Genomic DNA, 24,966 nt, shown 5'->3' on the forward strand with positions numbered 1-24,966 from the left:
TGGGCAGAAAACATGAATAGACACTTCTCTAAAGAAGACATCCGGATGGCCAACAGGCACATGAAAAGATGTTCAGCGTCGCTCCTTATCAGGGAAATACAAATCAAAACCACACTCAGGTATCACCTCACGCCAGTCAGAGTGGCCAAAATGAACAAATCAGGAGACTATAGATGCTGGAGAGGATGTGGAGAAACGGGAACCCTCTTGCACTGTTGGTGGGAATGCAAATTGGTGCAGCCGCTCTGGAAAGCAGTGTGGAGGTTCCTCAGAAAATTAAAAATAGACCTACCCTATGACCCAGCAATAGCACTGCTAGGAATTTATCCAAGGGATACAGGAGCACTGATGCATAGGGCCACTTGTACCCCAATGTTCATAGCAGCACTCTCAACAATAGCCAAATTATGGAAAGAGCCTAAATGTCCATCAACTGATGAATGGATAAAGAAATTGTGGTTTATATACACAATGGAATATTACGTGGCAATGAGAAAAAATGAAATATGGCCTTTTGTAGCAACGTGGATGGAACTGGAGAGTGTGATGCTAAGTGAAATAAGCCATACAGAGAAAGACAGATACCATATGGTTTCACTCTTATGTGGATCCTGAGAATCTTAACAGGAACCCATGGGGGAGGGGAAGGAAGAAAAAAAAAAGAGGTTAGAATGGGAGAGAGCCAAAGCATAAGAGACTGTTAAAAACTGAGAACAAACTGAGGGTTGATGGGGGGTGGGAGGGAGGAGAGGGTGGGTGATGGGTATTGAGGAGGGCACCTTTTGGGATGAGCACTGGGTGTTGTATGGAAACCAATTTGTCAATAAATTTCAGAAAAAAATAAATAAATAAGTAAATAAATAAAATTAGCTAACTCATCCATCATCTCACATGTTATCTTTGTGTATATGTGTGTGGTGAGAACTTTTAAGATCTACTCACTTTTTAACATTCAAGCATACAATACAGTATTATTAGCTATAGTCACCAAACTGTACAGCAGATCCCTAGAACTTATTCATCTTACAACTGGAAGTTGTACCCTTTGACCACATTCCCCCATTTCCCTCAGCCACAGAGCCCCTGGTAACCACCAATCTCCTCTCTGTTTCTGTGAGTTCCATTTTTTTAGAGTCTACATATAAGTGAGATCATACAGTATTTATCTTTCTCTGACTTATTTCACTTAGCCTAATGCCCCCAAGATTCAACCATGATGTTGCAAATGATAGGATTTCCTTCTTTTTCGTGGCTGAATAATATTCTATTGTGTACATATATCACACTTTCTTTATTTGAAAGTGGTTATGTCCACTCACACTCCAAAGAATTCCTCTCTTTTCTTCCCACAGGATACCTGCCTCTTCCTTAAGACCGTCTGCAACAATCCTTGATACCTGGAGGAAAGTCAGCTCCAACAGGTTTCTCTGTACCCACTCACAAGCATCCTGCTCGTCATCATGAATCACTAGCTGCTTCTAGTTTGTGTGGGTTTTTTTTCCTGGTGGTTATTACTGTTTGCTTTTTGTTTATTTGTATTATTTGGAGGATGAAGAAGGGGGAATGGATGCCAGCATTTAAATTGGTAAGAGCCAAGTATACAGGTAGCTAAATTCAACAAAAATGAAAAACAACTAGTTTTGATGCCTTTGACCAAAAATGACTTTTCCTTTCCACATCTCTTCCAAGCAAGTGTGCAGTTGCGTAAATTAAGGCAAAAAAAAAAAAAAGGATTATCTCAAAGTCACTGTGTTAGTTATCATGGTCCCGGGTGAGTGATAAGTTATGAGCTAGAGTACAGCGCCCCTGTCCTTTAGTAATTTACATTCTTGTGGGAAAACAGGACCTCAAGGATTCAATAGAACAGGGTTGGCATGTGAGGAGAGCCAATGTGTGGGACAGACAGTAAAAGGCACAGGTAATCCGTGGAAGGATAGCAACATTAGCTAGCAGGTGCTAGGAGAACTAAGAGGAAGGGTGTGTCTTCAACCAGACTTTGCAACAAGGACAGGATGTAGGCAAGAAGAGAGGAGAAACGAGGGCTTCTCACAGAAGAAGTAGAATTACATGTGTTTATATTTGCGTAACTGTGAGGTTATTTGCCCTAGCAAAGAGAATTTTCAGAGGCAAGTAATAGGATATGAGATGCAATTTTTTAAGTTTATTTATTTATCTTGAGAGAGACAGAGAGAGCACAAGCTGGAGAGACAGAAAGAGAGAGGGAGAAAGAAAGAATCCCAAGCAGGCTCTGCACTGTCAGCTCAGAGCCTGATGCAGGGCTCAATCTCATGAACTGTGAGATTGTGACCTGAGTTGAAATCAAGAGTTGGACCCTCAACTGACTGAGCCATCCAGGTGCCTCTGAGATGTAATTTTTTAAAAGCAACACCCTAAGGTGTTTGGATCATATTATCCCATTCAATACTCACAACCCTGCGAGGCAGACAAGTGACACAGGGATTAGTTGCCGTGTGTGAGTTCACCAGCTGGTAAAAGGCAGAGGCAAGAGAAGAATCCAGATTTTTTGGCTCCCTTTGTCAAAAGGTTTTGTGAGGCTTCAATGAGGTAAACTGTGTAAAATGTTAAGAACAGTGCCTGGCACATAGTAAGCCCTCAAGGAAAGTTAGCTATTATTACTATTTTTATCATTTTTGTTATTACAGATCTGATTGCAAGGGAAGGAGTCTGAACTTTGTCCTCTAAACCTGTGTTTCCTAAACTTCACACACTTGTGTCATTCCTCACATTGCCAAATCTGGCCTACTAGGATGCTTTCAGCTGCAAGTAGCAGAAAACAAGACAATAAAGAGTATATTGGCTCAAGTATCTGAAAATTCCAAAATGGAAGTTTGAGCAGGGCTCTGACTCCCTTTCTCTGCAGTTCTCCAAATTCTGCCCTCCTTGATTTATCGATTTTATCTTCTGACGGCTTTCCTGTGTAGGGGGAAAGAAATGAATGCCTGCCTCCTTCCCAAGGCCTCTCATCCACACAAGACTATCCAGAAGGAATGAGGTTGTTTCCTTCAACCATTGAGGGAAAATCCTGAATTTCACTCTAATTGGATCATCTTAGGTCATGCGCCTATACCTGAACCAATCACTGTGGTAAGAGTTTGAGACTCCACTAATGAGCTTAGTCCATTCAGAGTCTTTTCCTAGTCCACCCATTCAGCCTGGCTATCTAGGATGGGAGAGGAAGAAGAGTACTGGGGATGCATCACAAAGTCCTCTACAGTTGGACACCACTTCTAATATCACTGAATGAATGTTTTTCTTTAAAAGAACCCCTTTGGGGCACATGCACCCCAATGTTTATAGCAGCACTATCAACAATAGCCAAGGTATGGAAAGAGCCTGAATGTCCATTGACAGAGAATGGATAAAGAAGATATGGTAAATATACATATATATATATATACACACACACATATACTTAAGATACAAAACAGATGAACATAAGGGAAGGGAAGCAAAAATAATATAAAAACAGGGAGGGGGACAAAACATGAGAGACTCTTAAATATGGAGAACAGAGGGTTGCTGGAGGGGGTGTGGGTGAGGGGGATGGGATAAATGGGCAAGGGGCATTAAGGAGGACACTTGTTGGGATGAGCACTGGGTGTTATACATAGGGGATGAACCACTGGAATCTACTCCTGAAATCATTATTGCACTATATGCTAACTAACTTGGATGTAAATTAAAAAATAAATAAGTTTTTAAAAATATAAATAAATAATAAATAAAATAATAAAATAAAGTAAAATAGAATAAAATAAAATAATCCCTCTTTGGGGTACCTGAGTGGCTTAGCCAGTTAAGCATCTGACTCTTAATTTCAGTTGAGATCATGATCCCAGGGTTGTGGGATCGAGCCCTGCATCGGGCTCTGTGCTGAGTGTGGAGCCTGCTTAAGATTCTCTCTCTCTCTCTCTCTCTCTCTCTCTCTCTCTAAAAAAAAATAATAATAAATAATAAATAAATAAAATAACCTCTCTTTAAAACAATCATTATTCCATTCTAAGCCTTAATATCTGTAAAATCACAGGTGTAACAGCTGTTTCTTATTTAAAATAAATACATAACTTATTAAAAAAATTTTCAAACTGTTTCCCCAACTACAAATATCATCCCACTTATATCACTGCTGAAGGCTTATATTCTGAGTTCAGTCTTCACATTTCCATTCCAGAACTCTCTAATCTCAAGACCATATTTATAACCACAGTCAGTTTTTTCCTTTCTTTTCAAGTAACATTTTCTAGGCTCTGCCTGGCTGAGATGGAAAAAACACAATACCCAACACACTGCAAAACCAGCCTAACTGTTGCCTGGTTGACTTCGCATGCAGAGAGCGCCATGGCTTAAAGGGCTGGAGTCAGTGGCAGAACCTCACACAGCAGCCTGCAGACACCCTGGCCTGTGAAAAGACAGGTTTGGCCAACCTTGACGTTATGGTTCCAGTCTTCTAATAAAAACATTCCATAGGAAATAGCTGCTGGTGAAGATGACGGCAGGAAAGACAGTGAGAGAAATTGGGACAACAGGGCCTGGAGGAAATTCTGAAACCATTACATCCAAGTCATAAACTCTCCTAGCAATAAGGCATAACTTTATAAGCAGGCAGGAGCCCAGGGTATGGATAAGGACCCCAGGAATTAAATTTACACCATCCGTCTGAGTCATAGAACTTACTGGCAAACCCCTCCTTTCTCTTAGTAGCTGTGGGTCAGGCTCAGCAAGAGTTTCCCAGGCCAAAGCAAGCAGCCGCAGCCCCAACCAGAGAGTAATTTCTTTGGACCACTAAGGAATTCTTTCTCTCTAAGAATACAGGCTGTAAAATCTACATCAAAGGGATAAGATAGCCAAACCCAGCCCTCACATCCCAGGAAAGGGCCGACATGCCATCCTTCCCCTAGAGAAAGCATACTTGGTAAACCACACTCTAGGCTCAGAATCAAGAAATGATATCCTGGCTCTCCCACTTATGATTGGTATATCACTGCCTGTCAGCTGCTCACAGGTTCTGTCTGTAAAGCAGGATTTGGCCTCCTCTGAGTGAATTGAGGTATCCATGAGGAACCTTAAATATGCAATGAGACAGGTTAATTTTATTATTGAAGACTACAACCAAAAGTAGATTTTGAAGAAACATGTGTAAAGGTACTTCTTGTAAGAAAAAATTTCAGAATCTGGCGATGTATTAAACCAAATCGACATCTCCCCTGTCGTGGGAGCACACACACACATACCTGTCACCAAGTCATCTCTCATAACCATTTCACATGTCCTGCCTCAGGACTGGACCCCACCACTGTCTCCGCAGGATGGCTGTACAAGCATATTCCCCATCTCTCTACCTCTGGTTCCACTCCATGAGAAGCCAGCCTCCCTACTGCTTCCACTGGAATCTTAATCAAATGTAAATATGATCCTGTCCTTCCTCTCCTTCAAACCCTAAGTGGGTCTAAAGCTTTCAGAGAAAGTTAAAATTCTTCACCCTAACACCAAAGCCCTGTGTGACACCACCTGCTGTTCATCACTCATCTCCCTCCACCCACCCCCACCCTGTGCTCTCTTCCCTTTTGTCACATGAACTGCAGAAAGCAGCACTGTGTTCTTAAGCCTCCATCCCCCACACATGCTGCCCTCTACAAAGAATATTAATTCCTGCTTGTTTTTGAAACTCAATTCCTTGGGACGCCTGGGTGGCTCAGTCGGTTACACATCTGACTCTTGATTTCTACTCAGGTCCTGATCTCATGATCGTGGGATTGAGCCCTGTGGCAGGCTCTGTGCTGGGCATGAGGCCTGCTTAAGAGTCTTTCTCTCCCTCTGCCCATGCCCTGGTCATGCTTGTATGTTCTATCTCTCCCCCAAAAAATAAATAAATAAATAATTAAAAAAATAAAACCTTGAAACTCAGTTCCAAGAAACTGTCACACGCACATACACATACACACAGACACACACACATCTGGTTTGGGTCCCTCTTCTTAGTGAGTTCCCACAATACTTCCTTGTATGCTTGTTCAGTGTACCTACCACAGTGTCCCACAGTGTTGACCTATTCTTCTTCTCTTTCATTTAATTATAAGCTCTTTGAAGGCAGGAATTATTTCACTTGACTTGGAAATATAGTATCTGGTCTAGCCCAGTATCTGACATATATTTAATAGATGTGGTTCTCTGTTTTAACCAGTATTCTAGAAAGTGCTAGAGTACGGAACTTGATATCCAATTTTAAGTATATGTTTGGTATAAGTTTGCCACCACCTCCTCCATATGAGGTGCTATTTCTCAGTCATTCTTCATTAAACAGGTGAGAAGCATTTATTCCATGTTGAAAAGTAAAAATCTGGTTCTAACATTCATCTATATCTTACTCTAAATTGACACAGATAAACAAAGCCTAGGAAATAGGGTACACATTTTTTTCTAAATGTGAAGACTTATAAAGTGACAGTTAATGTCACATGAGTTTATAAAAGACATTTTAGGGGCGCCTGGATGGCTCAGTCAGTTAAGCATCGGACTTTGGATCAGGTCATGATCTCATGGTCTGTGAGTTCGAGTCCCACATCAGGCTCTGTGCTGACAGCTCAGAGCCTGGAGCCTGGATTGGATTCTGTGTCTCCCTCTCTCCCTGCCCCTCCCCCACTCATGCTCTATCTCTCAAAAATACATAAACATTAAAAAAAATTTTAAGACATTTTAGTGATTTCTTGGGACTCACAATCAGGAGAAGTGCCAGATCATAAAACGTTACTCATAACTTTTGAAACTTTCTGCTTACAGATTAGTCTCCTTGCCTTAGACCCAAGGTTTCTTGCTCACAGAAAGCTAGAGCAAAGTGCTTTGAGCTCTTAGGATGAAAAGAACTTTACAACTCCAAAGTATTGTTTGGATTCTCCTGCAGACATGTTATGCCTTTGCTGCCATATGATTCCACTTTGGACTGGTATCTGTCCCATCTTTCCCAGACCCAGCATTGCTCCATTTCTAGCCTCCAGTCCTCTCCAGATTCTGGGGTCTCCCGGGTGGGCCTCCTTCTGAAGTCACCTGATGTGCCAATCCAAGATGGTTCCAGTATCAGCCTTGACATGCAGCCCTAAATCTTTTAGACATCTGTAAACAGCATGCTGAGTTTTTCCATCATCATTTTATTTTGTCTACAGGAAAGGGTAAGCACAGTGAATGTTGTTGGTGTTTTTGATTTGAAGGCTTTTCTATGGTAGCAAATAGCATTCATGGTTTTATCCCTTCATGATTCTCCAAAATCTAAGCCAGTAAACCTCCTTTGGAAAACAACTGATCTTAATATCTGCTGGATTTTCTTTAGTGAGAGCTAAGGTCAAAACCTGAATTCTAAATACAGAAAATCACCAGGTCGGTGCATTCTCAATGATATGTGGCATTTTAGTCTCTCTATTGCACCTGGTTTCATTCATGCAACTTATTCACACATTCATCCATTCAACAAAGATTTATTGAGCAACAATATTCAGGAATTATTGTGCTATGCATTGTAGATACTCAAGGGAATGACACCCTCCCTGACCTTAATCAGCTTATACTTATAGTAGAAATAGATAAGCAAACAATTATAACATAACATCCTGCATGACTGCAGAGGGGGAACCAGGTACCATGGGAGCAGAAACAAAGGCCTGAGTATGCTCTATTAGGGGAGGCAATAGTGGAGTGACGAAAGGGGTCAATTCAGCATTTCAAGTGAAAGAATGATGCTTGGAGGACCAACAGATGCTGGGCATGAGAAGGGTAGGAAGAGAAGAAGAGAAGAGAAGAGAAGAGAAGAGAAGAGAAGAGAAGAGAAGAGAAGAGAGAACAGGCACAAAGATTCAACGGCAGGGGCTCTATGTAGGTCTGCCTTGCTTGAACATAATGGTAATGATGCTGCTGGGCATGTGGGCATGGGTCTGGTCAGAAAGTGTTTGATAGGCCATGTAGGAAGTTTCCATTTTCTCAGGCAGGAGATAGGAACCACTGTAGAATGTTGAGCTTGAAAATGATCCAAGGAGATCTTTGTGATGGAACTATCATTCTGAGAGCTGAATGGAGGGTGAATTGCAAGTAGGTGAGATTAAAGACACAAAGTCAAGGGAGTGGTGGTGATAATCTGCAAAAGAGAAGACAAAGGCCAGAACCAAGACAGAACCAATTGCAGAGGGAAGAGAGCAAGAATGGTAAAAGACTTGGCATGTAAAAGGGCAGCATCTGGTTGGTGATGGAGTAAATGTGGGGATTCCAAAGAGGACCCATAATAAGATTACAAAGTGGAGCCACCATGTCAGAGTGTTGGTTAAGATCACCTGGACCCGGCAACCTTTTGGAGAAGAAATTCAGGAGGGGGAAGTGAGTCTCAGACTTTCTCTACTTCACAAGAGATAATTTCTTAAATTCTTTCCTGGTTTCATGCTGTCAGGATTCAGTACCTATACTTACCAAAACCCAGATGGACATACTTACCTATTCATTTATTATCTGTGCTAACAAGGAACACAGGATTTTTGTTGTTGTTGTCAGTATTTCCACATTCTACAAATCAACTGGTTGGATTGGAATTCTTTTACCTGCAGTTGTCCTCCAATTACAGGAGACTGCTAAGAGGTTGGTCCCCACTGAAATGTTTCTGTTGTCTAAAGATGGCCATCTTGTCATGGCTTTGAAAAATACACATTATTCTTTGTCCTCATCCATCAGCATGATTGAGCTTCTGTTTACACCAACCCACATGAACAGATTGGCAAATCTTACAAATTTATAAAGCTCTTATAACGTATTGTCTTAAATCCGTGAAATACTTGAGAAAATTTGCTTTACTCCAGTGCAATGACTTTAAAATTTTAATAACACAGTTAGGAGGTAGCTACTTGCCATTTGTACCCTTTCGTAACACTCTTTTGTGTAAAGAAATCAAAACTATTGAATCCCAGAATTTCTTTTTCTTTGATTTCCCTAAAAGGGAGAACTTTTTTTAGTATAATTTAAATATTTTTATTCAGAAGTGATGGTAAACCACAGGCACCAAGTAAATCAAGTGGCACATTAAGTCTAAACCCCAGAGAGTAGAAACAAGGTACAAATCTTGGGGCTAAAGTGTTCATGAAGAAGCCTAGAATCATGGCAGAGTATGAGTTAGATTTAAAAACCCAAGCCCAAAGCGTTGTACCAATTCAACTAGCACCCATCAAATTTTTTTCTAATTCCCTGGAAAAGTGCTGATTGCAAGGAAGATACATAGATTTAGAGAGAGAGATGTCTAATTGTAATCCAGATCAGAGATTATTCTATTGAAATAGGGCCTAAAAGAAAAATTTAAAGCTTGCCTTTGCTTTAAGCCAACTAAAACACATGCTAGCTTTAATTTGCATTTTTATACAAATAGTATTGGGTACAGAAACAGCATAATTTTGCATCGGCAAATTTTCTCTGTATTCTTCTTTGATAAATTATTCTCTTGAAGGTATTTTTCAACTCTTACAATTTAAAACTTTTTTAGATGAGTAATTCTCCCTTCCATACAAAAGACAGGCTTTCCATTTATAAGCCTGTTACCTAGAGGCACAATTAAAATGGAAACATTAAATAGAAATAAAACATAATTCTCTGGCTCTTTTCATCCACCAGCTGGCTCATTTCATAGACTCCCTCTTCAGTGAGTTCCAAATACATTAGTAGTTAGTCCATTACCTATGTGCACATCCTACATATTATAAAATTTAATTGTCCAAGTTTCAATTCAGGTAATCCTAAATGTTTTCATTTTATAAATAAAGCTTTGTGTGCATGTGTGCGTGTGTGTGTGTGTGTGTGTGTGTGTGTGTATGTGACTGTGAGCTGGAGCTTTGGATCAAATTCTTAATCAGAGTTTTCTCCAGATAGATATTCACATTCCCCAACCCGTAAGAATTCCTTCATGGAACCCTCCTGTTCTCTCTCTGGCAGTGAGCCCATCTCAAAAATTCACCAATAACTGGAAATCTCTCTATACCATCTCAGAAAAGCTTTTGAATTGTTAGGAATAAACTTAAAATTAAAATACCCCCTTTTTTTTCTAGTGTAAGGAAGAGTAACACTGATTGCTTTTATTTATTTTTATTATTAGGCACCTTGAGGTGCCTCTGATGAGGCTGCATTGCGTTGATTTAAATATGTGGTGTTGTGATAGCTGGTTATGATTTTCTGATGTTTTTCTGCAACTCTAACCATATGTAATTTTGAATTAAATGAAAGTTAAGTACTAAAACATTTTGCCCAAAGGGAATTCAGATTCCCAATGTGCTTTTAATAACTGTTTGTGAAACATTTAGGAAAATCTATGGCAACACATTTAGGAAAAAAATCAAATTACTGTTGCCTTAAGATGTTATTCTAGTGTCTAAACTTTATGAAACATCCTGTGTGGCCCAATTGTTGAACTAATCTAGTCAGTAATATTTTAGAACATACTGTATATATATAGGACTAAATTTAATTTGTAGAATATTTTTTAATAATACTTCTTTAGGATACTTTAAAACTCACTAAAAATGTGGATGGTGCAAAAGATGTTTCATCATATATTTCTGGAAAATTGCAAACGGAGTCTAATAGAAAGCATTAAAATTAATTAGTGGAATCAGATTAAGAACCATGAAATAACCACTTCTTTAAAAAAAAAAAAGTATGAGAGGTCTCAAGACTTCTGCAAAATCTAAAATAAAATGAAATGGTATACCCAGGACTAAGGTAAACAAATGTGATCTTCACTGGAAAGTGAGACAACAGGAAAGGGCTTTCTGGAAGGCTAACTCTGCAGTTGGTTGTGTAGACACTGCTTCTGAAGGTGCAATTTAAAAACTGAACTCACGTTGAAATGTGACCTGAATTTCCATTTTCTCTCACAGACAGAAATGGCTATATAACTAATTTGGGAAAAATTCAAACTATAACCTTCAATGCACAGCTCAGAATCTGCACTAAATGTGAATACCAGAATCACCTTTCATCCAGAAAGATGGTGTCCTTGAACCTAACCAGGAGATAATGAGCTTTCTTTTCCTCACATTTGTAATCCCTCACCCAAAGCTTCATTAGAATACAACCATCCCATAATACAGTTGTAGTCATTTATTTTGCTATTTATGCATGTTTTCATTTCCCTCTGTGGCCGTGAAAACAATTACAGAAACTTGTAAATTTTGTAATCCATATCTATGAAGAAACAAGTAAATTATGATGATCTAAAACAGAGTGGCAGCCAAAGGGCTTTAGTCTGAAAAGATCAGATTTTCTAAGTAACTGATATGTCAGAACCATCCCCAGTGAGGATATGACCAGAATTTTTATCCATCACTCATTAAATTATGACACTGTGTGACTTTATAAGCCCTGACTGATACAGCATCCTGATTAAAGGGTTTATTAACAAATGATTGGAAATATAGGTATTCTGTTTGTACTTCACACACTTTTGTATTATTCAGATGTTTTTTGGCAATAAAAATGTATCAACTCGTTTTGATTGGAATTCCTTTACCTCTCTGTTATGTGACACTTTCAAGTGTTGGTCATACCTAAGCATTGTTAATTGTTGAAGGTGTGTGATGGGTACATGGGATTCGTTTAACTGTTCTGACTTTATGGGTTGTGGATTATTTGGCAATATCCATGACAAAAAGGTTTTTTTTTTTTTTTAATTTTTTTTTTCAACGTTTATTTATTTTTGGGACAGAGAGAGACAGAGCATGAACAGGGGAGGGGCAGAGAGAGACGGAGACACAGAATCGGAAACAGGCTCCAGGCTCTGAGCCATCAGCCCAGAGCCTGACGCGGGGCTCGAACTCACGGACTGTGAGATCGTGACCTGGCTGAAGTCAGACGCTTAACCGACTGCGCCACCCAGGCGCCCCCAAAAATGTTTTTTAAACTGTATCATTTGGGTAATTTCAAATATGTAGTTCTAGGGAAACAGGTTTTCTGCAATCTGTAGTTTACAGATTGGAATCTGAAGAGGAGATTTTCTCCAAGAGGAGAAAGCTGAAGTTTACAGAAGGAATCACAATTTCTTACACTTTATTTTAGAAAATGAAACTTGCGGGGCACCTGGGTGGCTCAGTTGGTTGAGCATCTAACTTCAGCTCAGGTCATGATCAAACAGTTCATGGGTTCAAGCCCAACATCGGGCTCTGTGCTGATGGCTCGGAGCCTAGAGCCTGCTTTAGATTCTGTGTTTCCCTCCCCACCTTTCCCCCTCCCCCATTCCCTCTCTGTCTCTCTCTCTTTCAAACATAAATAAATGTTTTAAAAAATGTAAAGAAAATGAAACTTGCATGAAATGCTTCCTTTCACATGTTCTGAATGGAAGGAAAAAATCAATCGTGCAATAATGACAAAGAAATTCCAAATAAAGATTTTTTACAAACCTTGACATTAATTTGAAAAATTAGTCTGAAAAAAATACCCTCAGACTGATTGCATTACCACTCAAGACATGAAAATCTCTTAAAATAGGCCACTTAGGGTACACCTGGGTGACTCAGTCAGTTGAGCATCTGACTCTTGATTTTGGCTTGGGTCATGATCTTGTGATTCACGAGATCAAGCCCTGCCCTGGGGTCTGCACTGACAGTGGGGAGCCTGCTTGGGATTCTCCCTCTGCCTCTGTCTCTCTCCATCTCTTTCAAAATAAGTAAGTAAACTTGAAAAGAAATGGGCCACTTAGGGGGCATCTGGGTGTCTCAGTTGGTCGAGAATCCAACTTTTGATCTCAGCTCGGGTCTTGCTCTCAGGGTCATGAGATTGAGCCCCACACTGGGCTTTACACTGGGCATGAAGCCTACTTTAAAAAAGTGGGGACCCACTTGGGGTGAAATCGTCCTTCCAGCCATTACCACAAAATGTCTAATATCACAGGATTTTTTTTAAGAACTCACTCTATTAATAATGATAAGGTAAACTAATATTTCCTTTGTCCCCAGAAAGGGATGTGCTAAATGCTTTGCAATCATTGTCTCTTTTGATTCTCATGAAACCATGGGGTAGGTACTTTTATGTTCATTTTACAGAGGAGAAAGCTGAGGTTGAAGGAGGTTAACAATGGAAGGTCCCACATCAAATCAGTGACTGGGTTGGGATTTGGCCCTGGGCGGTCTGGTTCTAGAACCCATGCTCTTGGCCCAATCAAAAGAGGAAAGCAACAAAAAAACAAACTCAAATAATGTGTGGTAAAGTGAGACCAGACAAATTTAATAAAATATTGTTGAAATAATTAGCAGATGTGGAGTGCTCTAAAAATATATCATTTTAAAGCACTTAGAGGTAGATCATCCCTTTGTTTCTAACACAACTACAAGACAAATGTGAGTCCCATGTTACAGCCAGGAAGGGCCCAACTAAGAGCAGACTAACCTATGAATATTCATCATGGTCAGGGCCTGAATTATCACCTTGCTCTTCTGAGTCCAAATCCACATCCAATTCCACAACTGTCCAGCTACCTTTAAAACATAGCTTTCAGGGGATGCTTTTTTTTACTCCTTATTACGATTATTTCGCCTGTTTCTTCACATGTCTTTAAAATTTTGAAATACCTATTTTGGGGGACAGGAAGGAAGGGCCTCGGCCATTTTGTATTTCCAAAATCATTTGAGGTTCTGGTTTAAATGGTCTAGGGCAAGACTGGGACAAGGGTAGTGTTTGAAGCTCAGTAAGCAATTCTAATGAGCATCCAGGGTGAAGCCTGGCTCCTAGTGGCTTGCTGATATATAAACTGCCAAGCTAAATCAACTTAGGCTCAGTCACTACACAGAACATAGAGAAACTCAGCTTCACAGGCTTGCCCCTCAGGCAAAGAGGGCAAAATACTCAGGGTAGAAAAACAAAAGAACAGAACACTAGCATAAATCTGCCCTCTCAACTGAGGGAATAACAGAAATCTTCCAATTCCGCCATATACAGAGGATGTGTGCGAGATGCAGCATTCCTATGTGCTAGGGGGGAAATGCTTACAGGTGTGACCATAATGTCATTGAACCCTCATTGTTAAATTAATTCCAAACAGATATACTTCATGGCCCTCAAAGCTGCTTGTTCTACTCTCCTACATGTGAAACTAGAGCATTTGGGAAAAAACATGAACATCTATAAAAAGAACAGAATGGATTGCCAAAGGGAATTAGTCTTTGAATCCACACCAGCATCATTTCCTGACTATTTGTCTACTAAGAATTGGTCAGCGATGAGATTTGATATAAATGGATACACATGGTCCCAACTTATGATGGTTCAACTTAAGATTTTTCAACTTTACAAAGGTGCAAAAGTCATAAACAGTCAGTAGAAACTGTACTTGGAATACTGAATTTTGATCTTTTTTCCATGCTAGCGATATGCAGTAAATTCGCGGCATGATACTACTCTCCTGATGAGGGATGATGAGGGAAACTCACAGCTCCTACTCCACCATGTGATCAGGGGGTCAAACAACTGATACCCTGACAACCATTCTGTGCCCCTATGGTCATTCTTTATTTCATTGTCAGTACAGTATTCAATACATTAGATATTCAACACTTTATTATAAAATGGGCTCTGTGTTAGACGATTTTGTCCAACTATAGGCTAATGACAATGTTCTGAGCATGTTTAAGGTAGGCCAGGCTAAGCTAAGCTGTTTGGTAGGCTAGACATATTTAATGCAGTTTTGAGTTATGATATTTTCCTAATATTATAATATTATTGGGATGGAACCCCATAGTCAGTCATGAAAGATCTGTATATCTGCATTACTAACTCAAGCAACTAGAGGCACAAGTTGGGAAGAAAAGAATGAGAGAGTAAAAGGAAGTGGGCATTGAAAATGGAGGAAGAGTACTTTACACTCATTAGTATGGCTATAACCAAACAGGTGGACTTACCAAATGGTGAGGATGCAGGGAAATTGAAACCCTCATAAATTGCTTGTGGGAATGTAAAATGGTACACAGCCACTTTAAAAAACAGTTTGACAGTTTCTTAACAAGTTAAACATGCACTTACAGTATGACCCTGTAATTCCTAGGTATATATACAAAAGAAATGAAAACATATCAGCAAAAAGCCTTAAAAGCAAATATTCATAGCAGAACTATTCATAAGAGCCAAAAAATGGAAGCAATTCAAATGCCTAGCACATGGTAAATGCTAAACAAAATGTATACTACAGACTTAATGTTTGCAGTCCCCCAAATTCCTGTGTTGAAACCTAGTCCCCAGTGTGATGGTGTTTGGAGGTGGGACCTTTGGGAGGTGATCAGGTCATGAGGGTGGAGCCCTGATGAATAGTATTAGTGCCTTTATAAAAGAGACCCCACAGAGATCCCTCACCCCCTCCGACATGTTAAGACACACCAAAACAAAACAAAACAAAACAAAACAAAAAACAAAAACAAAAAAACCAGCCATCTAAGAACCAGGAAGCAGGCTCTCACCAGACGCTGAATCTGTCAACATCTTGACCTTAGACTTCCCAGCCTCCAGAACTCTGAGAAATAAATTTCTGTTTATAATCCACGTCATCTGTGGTATTTTGGTACAGCAACCCTGACAGACTATGACAATGTGCTACATCCATATAATGGAATACTACTAAGCAATATAAAGGAATGGACAATTGAAACACATGCATAAATGAATCTCAGAAGCATTATGTCAAGTGAAAAAGGCCATGCACAGAAGACTACATATTGTTTCATTCCATTCACATGAAATTTCTAGAAAAGGCAAAACTATAGAGACCAAAAGCAGATCAGTAGTTGCTCAAGGCTAGGAGTACGAGCAGAAATTGACTACAAATGAACACAAAGGTACTTTTTGAATGATAGAAGTATTTTAAACTTGAGTGTTGATGATGGTCACACAATTACATAAACTTACTAAAAGTCACTGAATTATACATTTACAATAGGTGAATTATATAGTATCAAATTATACCTCAATAAAGCTATTGAAAGATTATACATATATGTGTATATATATATATATACATATATAAATATATATGTATATGGGAGAGAGCGAGAGAGAGAAAGGTAGGAGAAGTGAAGAATAAGAAGTATGGAGGGGGTAGGAACATTTATGGAATAGAAGAAAAGAAAGACATACACAAATATAGGAAGCCATACCACCATGGACTGTGAAACCAGACACAGTGCTTCCTTGCTTTCTGTGTTTTATTCTTTGTGCTTATATTTTTGACTCAAATTGTACACCCAAGACGTTACAGAATTTTAGAAATATTTGGTATAAACAACAAAATTTCAAATTCTCTAACAGTGAAGGAAAATAAGTGAAGTAGAACATCACATATATACGTGTCGCTGATTCTTTGTATGTTGCATTTTCCCAAGCATTTGGTTTCCAGGTTTAAGTCATACTTATGATATTGCCTTTGCACCAAGTGAATTATACCAAAGTTTGACACCATTTTCTGTAGCTTGCAGTACCTGTGAAGTCAAGTTGCTGTTTCTTGACATTGCTGAGTACCATTTCTCATGACATGAAAATATCTCCCTTTCTTGCCACTTTGCATGTCAATTTCTCCTGATGCCCATATCTCCTCTCCTTTCTGCTGTCAGTGGGAAATTTTTTAGAAAGCAGAGAAGAGAATGTAAATAGTAAAGAATGATACTGTATGTTAACACACAAAACTTTTCCTCCTTGACTTCATGAAAATAAGGACAATAGCAACCCCATCAAAACAAGGTGGGGAAAGAGGGAGACCCAACTCTTTCTCCCCATTGCTTTACTCTTCCTGTGCTTTGGTCTCCACTGTAACTCACCTGCCATGTCCCTGCCTGGCAAGCCAGCCTATGTCCTATGCTTTACATTTCTTGTAATACACATTCACTCTTATTATCAAGGGATGCACAGCAAAGGAAATATGATGTTTTAAATTTCTCACTCAAGACCTCATATGATTCTTTCCACTTAAAAAATATATATCTAAGCTCAATTGAAGAATATTTTGGCAACTGTTATTTGGGACCAGTCATATTGGAAAATTTATTTGTCAGTTGCTGACAGAGTAACACTATGCTCTATGTGCCTCTAACCTAAGGACTTCCACAGAGAAATAAATTGGAAATGCAAATTTTTTAAAGGATAATAGAGGAATAAACAGTTATCTCAAAAGTCTTTTCAACGACAAAGCTAAGAGGTCTTTGGAATGTTTGGCTATATTCCAATGCACACCCCATCTTGCATTCTGCAGGAATTCAGGCAGCTGAAAAGTGTACCATCCATTACATGTGTGTCTGCTCACTCAGCAAGTGCTCTATGACAAAGGCCAGGGTTTCTCAACCTCAGCACTGACATTTTGGGTCAGATTTTTTTTAAGCTTTTATTTTTAAGTAATCTCCACACCCAACCTGGGGCTGGAACTCACAACCCTGAGATCAAGAGTCACATGCTCTACCAACTTAGCCAGCCAGGGCACCTGGGTCAGATTATTCTTTGTCGTGTCTGATGTTTAGCAGCATCCCTGCTCACTACCCAGTAGATATCAGAAGTCACTCCCCCTCCCCACGTCCCCATCTGTGAATTTGGCAACTGAAATTGTCTCCACATATTGCCAACTATTCTCTGTTGGACAAAGTCACCTCCAGTTGAAAAATTACTAGAGGCTATACCCAGTCTGAACCTACAGACCCCAAAACACTGGAATCATGGCTAACCTGTGGGCATTGGAGGATCCAGTCAGTGCATTCCAGGCTCTCTAAAGAAAGGTATGAACCCAGAGCTAAACTTCTAATATAATCTACAAATATTTAAACACCTTGGGAAGGACAGGGCAACATGCCCTGCAGCAGTTAGCTGGTTATCATACTTACTCATGAACACTTGTAAAATACTGGAATTTAGGCTCTTGGGTCACCAAATTACCCATGAACTCTCAAACAGCAAAAATGTAAACATCCCTGGTAGTGACATAAAAAGGGAAACAAGTGTCACATTGTAGTAATTAACAAATTTTCCAATCTGCTCTAAATATCTGATACTAGAAATGTATTGTTCAATCTAGCTGAGATTGTTTTTTTTAGAGAAACCCAATCAAGACATACAAATGGGCAAAACGAACAAACAAACGAACGGACTAAAAGATTTGACAAAAGAAACACGTGAAACTGAGCAGCTTACCAGACAAATGAAAAGCTTCCCCCTCGCCAGAGAAAATGGCTTTTGCTTCACTCACCCACGTTTAACATACAGACATTTAAGGAAATCTGTCCCCAAATGGCCATTTCTTTCCTCATGACAAAAGATCCTAAATATTTTTTGTTTGCAGGATAAAAAAAAAAAATACTCTCCTAACAAAAAACAGTTGTAGACGTTTTGTAATTCTTTTTAGAAAAAATAACCTAAGACACATAGTCTAATTCATTTCAGCTGAAATTTCATTTACTAACTAACCACACTAATGAGCTGCTGCCCAGGGACTTCTAATTAGATTCGCTGTATTTCTGTCACTGACATTAATTTCTTTACTTCAACTTCTAGAAAAAGTTTGATGTTTTCCGGATTTTTTAAGCAGGAAAAATTTAAGGATTTCAACAGTTTTAACTAATCCTAATTTTGTTTTAACTGCTGCAGTTGTATGGCATAACATATTTCTGAATTGAAAAACACAACGCTGACATTCCTATACATGCCAATACTCATTTTATCAAGATGGCTGGTAAGCTCGTGCTTGAAACTGTTGTTCATTATACTGTTTTTGTTCTTTATATATATTCTGGGGTTGGGTCAGAAGATTAAGTCCATATAGCCATCAAGCCATGTTCTCCAAATCAAAATTACATTCAAAGGACTTTCAGAAGGCTAGCTTCCAACTAGCTTTCTACTTGCTAATTCCGCAATTTAAAACAAAATATTGTTCTGCTACTATTTTACTATAATTGCATTACACTGAACTTCCTGCATTATTCTCAGCATGAAACTGAAAAGCATACTTCTCAAATAAATCTTATGTGCATCTTCTATTACATCACTGAATAAATAAAAACAATGCAAGCATCATCCAGTTTATAAACACCAGATTGCAAAAAATCCACAGATCTAAATGGCCACAGCTGCCCTACCCCACCCCCAGGCCATGTGCTGTCCTGATATGGAAGCCATTATGAAAAAGCTCAGAACTTTTAGAAAGAATGTGGAATGCTATACAACAGGCATACAGAGATGACCCCCATACATGCCAGAAGTTTTCTCTATATCCTTATTACAGTGTCTAATATTCTTCAAATTACAAATCTCTTTGAATTAACAAGCTTCTTTAAAATGCAAATGACTCCCAGAGAGGTAATTATATTCTTTAATTAATTAGGGCAGATTGCATTGCTCCTGATACCTAACTAACATTATCCGGGATGAAGGATTACCAGGCAGTAATAGCAGCTGACCAGTAGCCACAGTACAGGGAACAGCTGTCGTGATGGCTGTATTGCAGCAGTAGCAAGCGTTAACTCTGTGCCAGACCCTGTGCCAACACCCCTGTGTGGATTGCCTCATTTAACACTCTCAGAAATCCTGGGAAAGCATTTCAGAGAGGCAAAGCAGTGGTTGTCAAAATATGATCCCTGGACCAGCAGCATCAGCATTCCCTGGGAATTTGTGACAAATTCAAGTTCTCAGCCTCCGCCACAGACCTACTGAAACAGAAACTTTGGGGACGAACCAGCAGTCTGTGTGGTAACAGAACCTCCAGGAGATTCTGACACTTGCTAAAGTTTGAAAAACACTGGGCTGTATAGATTTGTAGAGAAAAGTCACATGTAAGTACACATACGCAGGCTCACGCACTCATACATACAAATGAAGACGCATGCACATGTACTAAATTAGAGTTTCCAACCTGTTTATGAAAGAATACTGAGTTTAAGCAGAAATGATTGGTCCCAAAGAGCAGAGGCAGATTGCACATCCCAGAGTTGCTGCACAAGGCCCCAGCAAGGATCCCCAACAGTGATTGATGATGTCCTTGCAAGTCAGATCCAAGGAGTTAACTTTGAGCCACACCATAGTCCACTCTTTCAAAGGAACTCGGGAAATCTCCCTACTAATAAGAGAATTGGTGGCCACTCACCGGCCTTTCCTAATCCTTGGAATAAACCTAAAGACCACATTCTCTCTGTAAGAGAGTTAAGTTCTAAAAATTGCTGGGAAGCAGAGCCTGGATGGCTCAGTCTGTTAAGCTTCCAACTCTTGATTTTGGCTCAGGTCATGATCCCAGGGTTGTGGGATCGAGCCGCGCATGGGGCTCTATCTCAGGCTCTGCATTGTGCTCCATGCTGAATGTGGAGCCTGTTTAGGATTCTCTCTCTCTCTCTCTCCCTCTGCCCCTCTCCCTTCTCATGCCTCTCTGTCTAAAATTAAAAAAAAGAAAAAATTAATTAAAATTGCAAGGAAAACATTTTCTACTCCCTATTTTTCAAAATAAAAATCAGCCATTGCACATTCCACAGTTTTCCCTTGTTCCTGGGTTTTAAATGCTAATATCTTGGTATCACAACATTTACAATGCATTATTAAAATCGGGAGTATACTATTGAAATATCATCCAATCCTGCCTGCTGAAATAATGAGAAGTTCATTAATACTCATTAAACTAGCTCGATAACAATTAAAGAACTGTTACAAATTTTAAAAAAAGAAGTCTCAAACCCAGGAAGAAAAGCTAAGTCAGCCCCCACTGGTTTGCTCATCTGATTTCTCTGCCCCCAGCTAGGAGGAATCCCCACAAGCTCATTTCCCCCACAGGAATACAAGTAGTGTCCCTATTTCACAGTGCATAGACTTAGAGAGGTTAACTAATCACATATAGGAATATGCAAAGTCTAGCCTAGAGAAACTGAAGGTCAACTCCAAAATCCAAGCTGTAAACCACTTTTGAATAAGGAGAAAGGATGAGTGGGTAATTTGGGAGCATGAAGTATTTCATAGGGGAGAACAATTGCCACAGCAACTATTTAGGGCAGAATGAGAGGGGTACCCAGCAAAAGTAGGAGTAGGACCAAAACAAACTATCCAGTTCAAAGTTCACTATGGCCAGTCCCATGCCCTGAAAAGGGAGAGGAGATGTTCTCTTTCACCATATGACTTTTTGCTCCTAATACCTAGAATTCATCCTTGTCCGACTGCTACAAGATTTCAAGTTAAGGTGAATCACAGAGCTTTGGAGGAGTGGATAGAGACCAGAATCAGCATCTAACGTAAATCTAAGAAAACTACATTCTGAGTTACCACCAAACAACTGAAAAACAAAGCTTTGGAAATAGCTTATTCTTTTTTTAAAAAATTTTATACTTATTTATTTTTGAGACAGAGAGAGAGAGAGAGAGAGAGAACATGTGGGGGAGGGGCAGAGAGAGGGAGACAGAAGATCCAAGGTGGGCTCTGAGCTGCCAGCGCAGAGCCTGACACAGGGCTTGAACTCACAAACTATGAGATCATGACCTTAGCCAAAGTCAGATGCTTAACCAACTGAACCACCCAGGCACCCCAGAAATAGCCCATTCTTAAAGCAAAGTATGCATAACTAATCGTTCATTATAATCATTCATTATACTTTTTCTTCTACACTTATGTATCATTTATGCTGGCATTTCTTATGATCCTGCACTGGTTGTTCCCAGGCTGACATATCAGATAGACTTTCCACACTGCTCTGTGTTCCAGGTAACTGCCCCCTGTGCTTTATATGGACTTCCTGCCCCTCTGGTTTCTGACTGAATTTCAGCAAATGGGAGGTGATGGCAGGAGATCCAAAATGTGAGGAGTCTGAGTACTTACTCCCTCCATCCCTCCCTGCTGTGTCAGCTTGACAGTAGCTGTGTTCCTTTACTTTTAGCCACAGTTCCTGGGAGGCAACCTCTCCCTGACAACTACAGCTCCCATGGAGGTCTGATAGCAGCTCCCTCCTTTTATTCCTTCTGGCCTAAAGATACTAACAGCTCTTCCTGTTCTGTCCCTGGGTACCTCACCATCTCTTGGCAATTCCCCATGTCTTGCCCACACCTTTGTTAAGTAGTCCCAATCATTAAACTGTCCCCAGAGTGGGACAAATCCTGCTGAGATCTTGAGTAATGCAACCACAACCATGGATTTATAAGTATGATGCTTTCTACCAGATCCTTATTACTTTTTTTTAATGTTTGTTTATTTTGAGAGAGAGAGCGTGCAAGCAGGGAAGGGGTAGAGAGAGAGGGAGAGAGAGAATCCCAAGCAGGCTCTGCACTGTCAGCACAGAGCCTGATGTGGGGCTTGATCTCACAAACCATGAGATCATGACCTGAGCCAAAATCAAGAGTCAGACGCTTAGGATCTCTTTTGCACTGCTGATGGAAATGCAAACTGGTGCAGCCACTCTGGAAAACAGTGTGGAGGTTCTTCAAAAAGTTAAAAAAAAAAACCTACTGTACAACCCAGCAATTGCACTACTAGGTATTTATCCAAGAGATACAGGTGTGCTCTTTCAAAGGGGCACATGCACCCCAATGTTTATAGCAGCACTATCAACAATAACCAAAGTATAGAAAGAACCCAAATGTCCATTGACAGTGGATAAAGAAGATGTGGTAAATATATATACATATAATGGAATATATACACACACACACACACACACACACACACACACGCACAATCACACACACACACATACATACACACACACAATGGAGTATCACTCAGCAATCAAAAAGAATGAAATCTTGCCATTTGCAACTACATGGATGGAACTAGAAGGTATTATGCTAAGTGAAATTAGTCAGTCAGGGAAAGACAAATATCATATGACTTCACTCATATGAGGACTTTAAGAGAAAAAACAGATGAACATAAAGGAAAGGAAGCAAAAATAATATAAAAACAGGGAAGGGGACAAACCATAAGAGACTCTTAAATATAGAGAACAAACAGAGCGTTGCTGGAGGGGTTGTGTGAGTGGGGATGGGCTAAATGGGCAAGGGGCACTAAAGAATCTACTCCTGAAATCATTGTTGCACTATATGCTAACTTGGATGTAAATATAAAAATAAATAAATAGATAGATAGATAGATAGATAGAATTTTAAAAAGACGCTTAACTAACTGAGCCACCCAGGTGCCCCCCACTAGCATTTTTTTTTTTACTGAATCTTCTTTCAATGCACCAGTTTGCATCACACTGCCAGTTTCAAAATCACTCTATGAAAACTATGTAATTTACGTAAAACATTTTATAGTAAGAGCTCAATAAATGCCAAATGGCATTAGTATCATCATAATTGTTATTGGTAAATTAATGTTTATTATTAGAATGAAAGGCAATTGCCATAATTTATTTATTTATTTGAGAGAGAGAGAGATAAGCAGGACTCACCCAAAGCAGGGCTCATGCTCACCTGAATTGGGGCTCGAGTTCACCTGAAGTGGGGCTCATGCTCACCCCAAGCAGGGCACAAACTCACCTGATGTGGGACTCAAACTCACAAACCGTGAGATCATGACCTGAGCCGAAGTCAGAAGCTTAACAACCAAGCTACCCAGGCCCCTGGCAATGGACATAATTTAGAGGAAGGCAGATTTTGAATTAATGATGAGCTCTTTAATAATTACAGGACCAGTAATGAAATGACCAGCCTTATAAACAGAATTTATAAAGTACTTTCACATCTGTGGTATCATATCATTTTCACAACCCTGTGAGGTAGATATATCATCAGCCTCTTGCTCAGATGTGGAAACTAAGACTTAGAGGACAACTTGCCCAATAGCAGAGCTACTGAATATTGGAGCCAGCATTGAAATCTTGCTGTAGGGCCAGGTTCTACCCATCGTACCCATCTGGAAGTCACAAGGGGCAGCTGATGGAGCAGTGTGGGGAAAGAAACAGGTTTTCCACTCCACTATACTTGGATGGCACCCCCATCCCCCCTGCTCTAATTCGCCCACCTGAGTCATAGTTAGATGTGTTCTAGTTTGCCATATTGTAAATTCTTGCTCTGCAAAAAAAGGGAAAATAAAATGGAGGCAGGTTAACGCTTTAATAGATTATCAAGTGTGATGACTCAGACTAGGAGGGAGGGAAGGCACTGAAGGGGAAGTGTGTGATAGAGTCCTGATGAAATATATACTTCTTAAATATTTGACCACTGCTGAGAGCCACCTGGGAGAGAATGAGTAATCCATGGCAAACAACCCAGCGGAGTGCAGAGTGGGGGAGTACATAAAACAGCAGTAAGCCATGGCCTTGTTTCATCTTAAATCTTTCTAAACAACAGTGGACAAGAGCTTCATGGCTAATGATACAAAATTGATTGAGTGGGTTGTCCTTCAAATTAGCTGGTCCTCTGTATCTGCATTTCCAATTGTTGTCGAGGGTGTCAGAAATTACGGTGCATCTCATGAAATTTATGTTTGACAAATAATTATTAAGAAGGAAAATAGCCTTGGTAAACACCTAGTATTGGGAGGGGGGGGACCTTGGTGCTCAGCATAACATTTGATTTTGTTAATATAAATAATATATTAACAAGTGAATAACTTGGATTCGATCCAAACCACTCTACTGTAAGTGCTTTGCTAAAACTTACCAATGGTATTTACTTCTATAAATAACAGCCATAATTGGAATAGTTTTCTAGATACATCAGTTTATATCTTATGACAAAGACCCTTTTAAAGATCTTTATCACTGCAAACATTTTAGAGAAACCTTTGAATTAGATGGTTGAGGAGTGGTGTTGGACCACCCCTAGTGTGGGGCAGAAGAGGAAGTTCAGGGTACACCCTGAGCAGGGTCTTGAAGGTTTGTAGGACTGAAGCAGGAAGAATGGAGAAGGATAGGGTCTTCCAGATAAGATGTGGTGAAATGCTGGTGATGAAGTCTGAGGTAGTCTGGATTCTGGGAGAGGCTATAGGACGTTAGTCCACCTCAAACTGTCA

At 39.7% G+C, this 24,966-nt stretch overlaps 1 protein-coding gene across 10 annotated transcripts in view; it reads right to left on the bottom strand.

Annotated features, from left to right (window-relative positions):
- Positions 1–24,966, bottom strand: part of VEPH1 (ventricular zone expressed PH domain containing 1) — a 759,919-nt gene that overhangs the window by 709,172 nt on the left and 25,781 nt on the right. The window contains exon 1 of one of the 10 annotated variants that reach the window (XM_047876084.1): positions 23,974–23,995. The exons of the other annotated variants lie outside the window; for them this stretch is intronic. The gene's annotated coding sequence lies outside the window, so the exon portion shown is untranslated. Of the gene's footprint in view, positions 1–23,973; positions 23,996–24,966 lie in introns of those variants that run through there. 10 annotated transcript variants of the gene reach the window in all.

Source organism: Prionailurus viverrinus, chromosome C2 (assembly GCF_022837055.1).
Source record: "Prionailurus viverrinus isolate Anna chromosome C2, UM_Priviv_1.0, whole genome shotgun sequence".
In the NCBI taxonomy this organism is placed as follows: Eukaryota; Metazoa; Chordata; class Mammalia; order Carnivora; family Felidae; genus Prionailurus; species Prionailurus viverrinus.